Genomic DNA, 10,053 nt, shown 5'->3' with positions numbered 1-10,053 from the left:
CCCCAGAATATCACAAAGCCAAAATCGAGAAACAAATGAAAGAAATGTGAAACAAAAATATTATCGAGGAATCGGATTCACCTTACAATTCACCAGTTTGGGTAGTCCCAAAGAAAATAGACGCTTCAGGAAAACAAAAATGGAGAATAGTCATAGATTTCGGAAAGCTTAACGAGCTGACAGACCAAGACGCCTACCCTTTACCTGACATAGAAGACATACTGAGTCACTTAGGAAATGCTAAATTTTTTTCCGCGTTAGACTTATCCTCAGGATTCCATCAAATACCCATGGATTTAAATTCGAAAAAATGCACCGCGTTTTCAACACCGCAGGGACACTTTCATTACAACAGAATGCCATTTGGATTAAAGAACGCGCCCGTGACTTTTCAATGCATGATGGACACAGCTTTGAGAGGTTTAATCAACAAACACTGTTTTGCTTACTTAGACGACATAATAATATTCGGAGATACCATCCAGAAACATAATCAGAATTTAGCGATAGTTTTACAAAGATTTAGGGAACTAGGACTCAAGATACAACCCGATAAATGCGAATTCCTGAAACCGGAACTAGAATACTTAGGACACGTTGTAACGGGCGAAGGAGTGAAACCTAACCCGAAGAAAATACAAGCAGTAACAGACTTTAGGGCGCCGAGAAACCCCACAGAAGTCAAATCAGTTTTGGGGCTGGTAGGATACTACCGTAAGTTCATAAAAAATTTTTCTAAAATAGCTAAACCTCTAACAGACTTAATAAAAAAGGACGTCAACTTTCATTGGACGGATAAATAACAAAACAGCTTTGAAACATTAAAACAAAGACTATGCGAAGTACCAGTCTTAACATACCCCGACTTTACTAAGACTTTTATGCTAACGACCGACGCAAGTAACGAAGGACTGTGGGTAGTTCTTTCACAAGAAGGACACCCATGCTGTTTTATTTCTAGAACACTGAACCCACCGGAAAAGTATTATACGACGACTGACAAAGAACTATTAGCAATAGTTTGGGCATTGAAACGATTGCAACAATACTTTTTAGGACGGAAATTTATTATTAGAACGGACCATCAAGCTTTGAAATGGTTGAATAATTGCAAAGATCCATCGTGTAGATTAATGCTATGGAAACTAAAGCTAGAAGAGTACGAATACACAATCGAATATGTTAAAGGCAAAGACAACCCAGTCGCAGATAGCTTATCTAGAATTCACGCTATTCAAAAGGTAGAAACCCCTAAAGGAACAGTAGCCCTAGATTTCTTACAACATTTTACGAAATGGAAAAAGAAATCAGAAATCCCAAAACAACTAGAAATGAAACCTAACGACCAATCTTTCTATCAATTGATTAAAACAGAATTAGGAGAGTTTGACGAGGCAAAAATTAACGACATATTACGAAATAACAAGAAAATAGGCATAGGAGACAACACGTTTGCAGAATTAGAAAAGAACCAGATCAAATTTATGCTTTTATATTTCAACGATACCCGATACCCTGCCACTTTTGCATGGGACCCAATCCAAGAGTTAACCGAAGAAGAGATAGAGGAAATAATTCAGGAAAATCATAACGGTACGATAGGACATTTAGGAATCCAAAAGACATACCAAAGAATCAAGGAACGACACAAGATCCCAAATTTAATGAGTAGAATCGAAGACCTTATTAAAAATTGCGGCGTTTGTCAAAAAGAAAAACTGGTTAGGATATGACCTAAAGAAGAACCGGTAATTTCAGACATACCTTTAAACCCTAACGACAAAATAGCCATGGACATTATAGGACCTATGACAAAAACCAAGCGAGGAAACCAATTCATTCTTTCGATCCATGACGAGTTAACGAAATACTTAATACTAATTCCATTAAAGACATGACAAAGCGAATCCATTATTAACGCGCTACTGAATCACTATATTTATATATTCTCTGCACCCAAGACAATTCTTACTGACCAAGGACAGAATTTTATTAGCGAACTCGTAACGAAATTTGACGAAGCTTTTAGATTAAACATATCAAGATGACTAGCTTTCATCCGCAATCCAACGGATCATTAGAAGGTACTCACGCAGTAGTTAAAGATCTAATTCGTACTAGCCTACAGGATAACGACGATAAAGAATGGGACGAGATACTCAATTTTATATGTTTGGGGTATAATACAGCAGTTCACGAAGGAGCAGGATTTACCCCTTTTGAATTAACGTTCGGAAGAAAAGCTAATTTACCGTCCGCAATTGCAGAAACCACCAACTTAACGTATAATGATATGTTCTCCCTATGGCAAAAACAGTTGAACAAATATTTGGAGTTAGCGAGACAAACACTAATAAATAGTAAGAAACGATACGCTCGAGATCAAAAAAGAAAGATCGTGCGAACTCAAACAATTTTCAAAGAAGGAGACTTTGTACTAGTTCACAACGATCACAAAAAGGACAAAATGGATACCGAATGGTTAGGGCCATATCAAATCCATCAAGTCAAAACACCGTATTACGAGATAATAATCGATAAAGTCATTAAGAAAATTCAAGGTAATAGGTTAAAAACTTATTTTTCAGGACGCTTATCTCATGCACAACCCTCGTGCTCGGACTGGAATTAATACCAATCGAAAACAACGCAATTTTCCACGAAAAAATATCTAAAGCTTATTTATACAATGAGGAAGTTAATGTATATATCGGAATAGATGTAAGCGATATAACTAACCACATCGGTACATTAGGAAAACACATAAAAGAGATCCAAAAACATTGTACCACCTCGTGTGGAGTAAAATCAGAGATACTTTCCTTAACCAACAAGTTTAATAACGTCAAAACGCTAGGAACACATTTAAGATTACTGACTCACTCTGAAGTTAAGAGAGGATTGATAAACGCTATAGGCTCAATCAGCAAAACGCTTTACGGAACACTAGATTCTGACGATTTACAGTTCATAAACCAGAATATCGACAAACTATTTAAAACCATTGTAACTAACCAAACCGCTCTAATTAGGAAAATCCTAAACACCGACAACCTAAAGCAATTAGAAAAGGTAAACGCGGACATACGAAATGAAATAAATCAGGTAAACAAGCAAGAACTTAGTAGTCAAGATTATTTCTACAGAAAGCGCTTTGTCAGATTTACACTTTCAACTCAATGAATTGTTCAATCTAATTCTACTAGGAAAACAAGGAATTATTAGCCCCCAGATCATAAACCATCACACTTTCTTAGAACAATATACTAAAGCTTTAGGAAATCACATCATGAATAAAGGATTTTTACCAGAGGAAGATAATTTCCAAAACATTTTAGACATCTCTACATTCACACTGTTTATCCAAAGCGAAAATATCTTCTTTAAAATTTCAATCCCAACAATAATTGACTCAGAATGGGATGTAGAACAGGTATACCCCATACCGATTCAAAAGAACGGAGCATTTCTCACACCATTAGTCGAACATCCGATACTTTTTACCTCAGGATTAACTTATATGAATGTAGACCAGATGTATTTGGACAAGCAATGTCGAATCAGACCCAAATTATACATTTGTAAACAATCTCAACTCTTACATTATAGACGCTCCAAACACGATTGCGCATCCGAGATAATTAGTGTATACAATACCATGAGATTTTGTAAATTCACAGTCTATAAAATCGTAGAACTTTTATACAGCTCAAAAACGAAAATCACTACATAGATATATCAGAAAAACCAATAGAAATCAACGTATTCTCTGAAGAAGGTCATCAAATTGTCGAACTGAAGCAACCCTCCCTGTTGAAAACTAAAATAACTGTAGATATATTGTATGGAGACAACCATATGAGAATCAGTGGTAATCCCAAGAGCGTTTCTTACGATATTAAGATTAAAACCATAAATATAACTAATAACGTAGATTTATCCTCAATGCTTGATATCTTAGAAAAAACTCTCAAAGTAATGAGCAACCTAAACGGCTATACTGATACCTTGAGTCAAATAGAAGATAGAACCAATCAATTAACTTTTTCGCACAGAATGACACAAATTAAAACTTGGGGTCTCAGCACGTTGCAAATTATAGGATATATATCCATTGGACTCATATGCTTGTATCTGCTTAATAAGATAGGACTGTCAAAACTGTGTATTCCCATATTTTGCTGTAAAATTAAGAAAAACGCCGTTAGTAATGCACCCAAGGTTAGTACTGCAACACCCTTCGCCCCTATAAACATTTACACGCCGATGTTACCTGTACAACCTGGAAGAGAAGCAAGAGTAAGTTTCGAATTATCGACACCGCCCAGGGCCAAATTTCATCCGTCGATGCTGAAGAAACACTAAGATTTTGGAGGACCAAAATCCATCTAAAGAGGGGGGTCCTGACACCAATTACTTCTCAATCCCATCAGAGATAATACATCGACCCCCGACTGTCGGACGCCAAGGCTGCGACGCATCTTAGTGCCCATCAGAGATAAGGCCTCCACCCCCGACTTTCGGGCTCCTTTGGAACCTACACCGAACCCCTCAACATTACCAAGCCAGGTTGTATATAAGCCGAGACTTCACCCAGTTCGGGCAGTTCTTGTTCTAGTTGCTGTTCTTGTACAACACCCCTTTCTCGGTTCAGCGTTATTCTACTATTGTAAGTGCCAAAGTCATAATAAAGTTCGATAAAAGAGAATTAATAGTTGGGGTACGACTCAGCTTTCTTTTCTCTCACAACCCAAGTATCAATTTTACGTGACAAGATCATCGGATTCGTCGAGGATAGCCTTCGTTCAGAAAGTAAGGGAAATTGGCGTTGCTACTAATTGGTAAATCTCCATATCGGAGATTAGAAAAAGAAGCTAGCCGCCCTCGAGAAAAAGTTGCTAGTGGGAGGCGTCGTTCGTTGAAAGAAATAGATCTCCCCTATCTTGCCGTAGTTGGGACAAAGATTGTTTGCCTGTTTGAAGGACTTCAGGTAACTAGATCTTAGTGTTTATAACGGCCCTCGGGCTAGCTGATCACGTACTGTGGAGATGCGTCGGCATCTGGTAACCATCATTAAGAAGAAGAAGAACAGGATCTGCGTGTGACGAGCCACGGGACAGAAACCGTTGGAATGTTTACTGTCGCGTGCCACTACAAATATTTCTTTTAAGGAGAGCTATATAATTACTTCATACCTCTGTTAAGTACACGTTCCTCCCGTGACCGTAGCTCCGTTCAGCGACCCGTCATGTCACTTCGAGCCCAAGCCCACTGCCATAAACCTCGGACACCCATACTCGGATTAGAATATAATCAACTGTTCCTCAGTTTTATTATTTAAGTGTAGCTATAATAAAAAGTCTGGACTAAAGTATCGGGACCTTCCCTAACGTTCCAAAAAAAGGGCCCGATGTCCTTTCATTTCCGACGTATATATTACGAAATAGCCTTAGTTAGATTATTGAGGTTCGTGCGATCAAAATGATATTAAATATGGCTACATACCATACCAACAGTCTTTAACTAAATTAAAGAAATGCGTAATACGTGACTGAGACCCTATCACATATAGTATCTTATTGCAATTTAGCTATTCTATCTCATTCGCACTTACCTTTGATACGCGCATGGTTGCGTACCGTAGACCACGACAGAGCGAATAGGAGTCGGGTAATTTGGTTCTATCCTTAAACAGTCACCTCCTCGGATATATGGCCACGCGCAGATCCGATCGTTGGCTATATATGCGGGCATTACGCTGAGGGAAATGTAGTTCTTAGAGGAATCAAAATTTCAGGATGTAGCAAGTTCCTAAGTAGCTGTACGTATATAAGAAATGCTTAAACAATATAGAGCAGTACCTCCCTTACCTCTGAGCCGTCCTGTTAGTCCTCTTTCCAGTAAGTCCTCTTTCCAGTAAGTTCTCTTTCCAATACTTGGTAACGCTGCTAAATGTATAGATAGTACTCGATCTCTGCGATTTCGGTGATTTTTAAATATGTTGTGAGGGGAGAGACAGCACGATTCTGAACAACTCCTTCCTTTTCCTAAATACATATAACCGACTAAGCGGCATCGCTTAGTTACCGCAATATTCGCAAGAAACTGTCGACAACACACAGTAAATTCTGCCTATAGTTGTACAGCATCTATGACATCGTATGCATCAGTATTGGTTGTCGACCACTTACCTTTCGTTTATAAACGACAAGCGTGCGATATTGATGGCCCCGTGCACGATCATAGCTTGTAACACCTAATGAAAAGTGAATATCATTGACATGTTAGGTTTACGTTCAAGTTAGATTTTTCAATCAGGTGGCCGCAGCGAGGAAGGCAACGTATGCTCGCTAAGAACGGCGTATTTCTAATTGCTCAACTTACATGCCAAACAGAAAATACGGCGCACGAATTTCATTCGTGTGTAAGCAATCGTGCGCTCCAGTGAAGTGATTCAGAGAAGTGTTACGAATAGTGATAGTGAGGAGAAGTCAAACAATACAGCAGCAGATACCAACAATCAAGATTGCAATCACAGAAGGAAAGTATTACATAAACGAGTCGGTAGATTTACCAGATTTAAAGCAACAACAGCAAAATAACAACAATCAAAACGATATGGCTACAGAAAAAATAGAAGAGCAGAGGAGACAGGAGGAGTGCAGCCACGATAACGAAAGATGTTACCAGGACGAAAACTGGAAGCTAACAAAGACTAGCAAAAAACGTAAAATAATTCCAGGCACAAATGCCGCAGGAAATCTACATACAGAAAAGCAGCGATGGCTGCAAAAATTACTATTAAGAAACTCCCTCGTCTCACTAACGGAAGAAATAGATGACGACCCAACAACCAAAAACACAACTCAATCAACACACACTACAAAACCACCACGAATATTTGTCGAGGCCCAGATAATAGACCCGCTTATTGATCGACTAAACAATATAGTTGGGAAGGAAAATTACATAATAAAACAAACAAAATTAGAACAAGTAAAAATTCAAACAAACGCCCCAGAAAATTATAGGAAAGTGATAAAAGAATTAAAGGAAAAAATGCTATATACCATACGTACCAGCTTAAAACGGAAAGGAGCTACAAAATAGTTATAAGAGGATTACGTCCAAAAATTAACACAAAAAAATTAAATGACGAATTAGCAAAAATTGGCCATCAAACTAGAGCAATAAACAATATGACAAAATCGAAGCAACCATTACCATTATTCTTAATAGAACTTGAACCCAGAACCAATAACAAGGAAATTTATGAAATCAAAAAAGTTCTAAACACAATAGTAACAGTGGAACCACCACGCTGCAAAAAAGATATACCACAATGCATGCGGTGCCAACAGTACGGTCACACACAAAATTATTGTAACAGAAGCCCGGCATGTGTAAATGTACAAAAAATCACTTAACAATACACTGCCCATACACAGGAAACATAGAAGAAGTTAGATGTTATAATTGTAACGGAAACCACCCAGCCAGCTATAAAGGATGTGAAATCAGGAAACAATTACAACGTAAACTGTTTCCACCACTTTGCCACCACAAATAGATCAATCAATAACTACCAACCACAACAAAGTATAACGGATAATGAAACAACATTGAAAGCACAATATGAACCAAAAGCTATAAACAGAAACATAGATCCCCAAGGTAACCGAAGCTATGCGCAAATACCCAAAACATTAGACAAGCAACGCTCACAAACAATCAGGATCAAAGCAACAACATCGAAGACGATACAGAAATCAAAGAAATGCTCAAACAATCCATTAAAGGTACGGAGATATTAAGAAAAATGGTAAGTGAGCTAAACACAATACTAAGGCAACAAGTACAACAAACAACAGTCATGTTACAACTATTCACAAACTTGCTAAGCAAAAAATAGAGATGAACATGTTGAAAATAGCAGCCTGGAACTCCAATGGTTTGCAACAGCGATCCCACGAAACTAAAACATTTTTGTATGAAAATAATATTGATATATTACTTGTCTCAGAAACACATTTCACTCTAAAAAGTTACATGAAAATACCATACTACACCATCTACAACGCCAAACACCCCTCAGGTAAAGCACATGGAGGAACTGCAGTAATAATAAAAAATGACATCAAGCATCGCCTACGTAGTCAAACAAATCAAGAACACTTACAAGCAACCACTGTCACAATACAAACCAATGACAATTACTTCCAAATATCAGGAGTATATGTACCTCCGAGACACAAAATGACACTTAAAAAATGGGAAGAGTACTTCCAATCCTTAGGCGACAAATATATAGCAGCAGGAGACTTTAATGCAAAGCACATATTATGGGGTTCGAGAATTAACACGCCGAGAGGTAGCACATTAGAAAAATACATTAGAAGCAGCAATCTCAACGTACTATCTACAGGAAAACCAACGTACTGGCCGACAGACCTCGATAAAACACCTGACTTGTTGGATTTTGCAGTAACAAAAGGACTAAACGTAAGCAAATTAAAAATAACAACCAGCCTTGAGCTTAACTCCGACCATACACCAATTATATTAGAATATACAAACAAACCATTACTTTATAACACGTCAGAGTCGCTTTGCAATAAAAACTGGCAAAAATCTAAATTAAGCAAAATGAATAAACTAAATATATACAAAACAATAATCAAACCAATCTGGACATATGGAGTTCCACTACGGAGGACGGCAGCAATGAGTCACATAAATAAAATAGAAACACGGCAAGCAAAAATTTTAAGGACAATAGTTAACGCTCCATGGTACGTCAGAAATGAAGACTTACGAAAAGATTTAAAAATTCCAACAGTCAAAGATGAAATCGCTAGATATGCAAAAAAGTATAAAGAAAGACTTCTAACACACCCAAAGCATATGGTTGCTGAATCGAATAAAACCATAATAGAAAGAATACTGAAGAAGGAGCATCCCACAGACCTCACAATAGAAATAAACAATTTGGAAGATGGAACTCCGCTGGGGGTAACCATCCATATGTTATATTATTATACCACTAAGCTATAATATTGTACTAACTGTCCTACTGGACAAATAGTAAAATTTAAATTAAATAAATAAAAAAAACGAATTTCATTCGGGGCTGAGGTGAAAATAGCGTGACTGAAGGACGACAAGATAACAGAGGCACGTTAGAGCACGCCGTTGATATTATACCCGTGTCGTGTGTCACGTTATCAGGAAACGTGCATGGAATGGGCCGGCACCCATGCTCCGGATCCCCTCCGTTGAAATTCGATTCTCGTTAACTTACTGTGCCGCAATTGAAATACAATACAACCGTCGACGTGATAAATATGGCAAGCCTCTCTCGCACCCTAATTTTGATCGGACACTTCTGAATTTTATCAAAATTTCCTTTACCATAGGATATGTATTGGACAAAGGTCCATTTTTCTTTAGAGTACTTTCTATTTTGCCATTAAAATCTATAATGTAGTAAAATGATTTCTCTACTTTTCGTTCGTGCTTCACGTTAGGTGATCTTCGGCAACATTGAACAACTTTGCATAAGTTACCATACCGATGAAACTTTACTCGAGATTGTAACTGGTGGAGTTCTCTTTGGAATTCCTCTAATTCGATGTACTTTTCTTTTCTTCTTTTCCACTCGAACGATCCATCTTAACATACTTCAAATTAAATTCGATAGGAGCTTTTTATTTCTTTTCTTTCTTTTTATTTATTTAAAATTTTATTTCTTCTGACACAAAGACGCTTCATATTTCCATAGAGAGGATTTGTTTTAGCGCAGTCACTGCTGATTGATCATCGCGATGAAAACAGGATGGAACAGCATAATCCGACAAATACGTCGTTATTTTCTAGTTGATGTTTCAACAAAAAGGTAGCTTCAATCTCCTAATTAACGTTGCTTGTACAAAACGTCGCGAATCAAAGTGCTGTATTGAATGGTACCAGTTCACCCTATTTCGAGTCCCGAGTATACAAAGACACTATTTCAACTTCATGTCGCGTCTTTGAATTAACGCGAGTCATACACAA

The sequence above is a fragment of the Bombus huntii genome, chromosome 18 (assembly GCF_024542735.1).
Source record: "Bombus huntii isolate Logan2020A chromosome 18, iyBomHunt1.1, whole genome shotgun sequence".
Classification (NCBI taxonomy): Eukaryota; Metazoa; Arthropoda; class Insecta; order Hymenoptera; family Apidae; genus Bombus; species Bombus huntii.
This window is presented reverse-complemented; position numbering follows the sequence as displayed.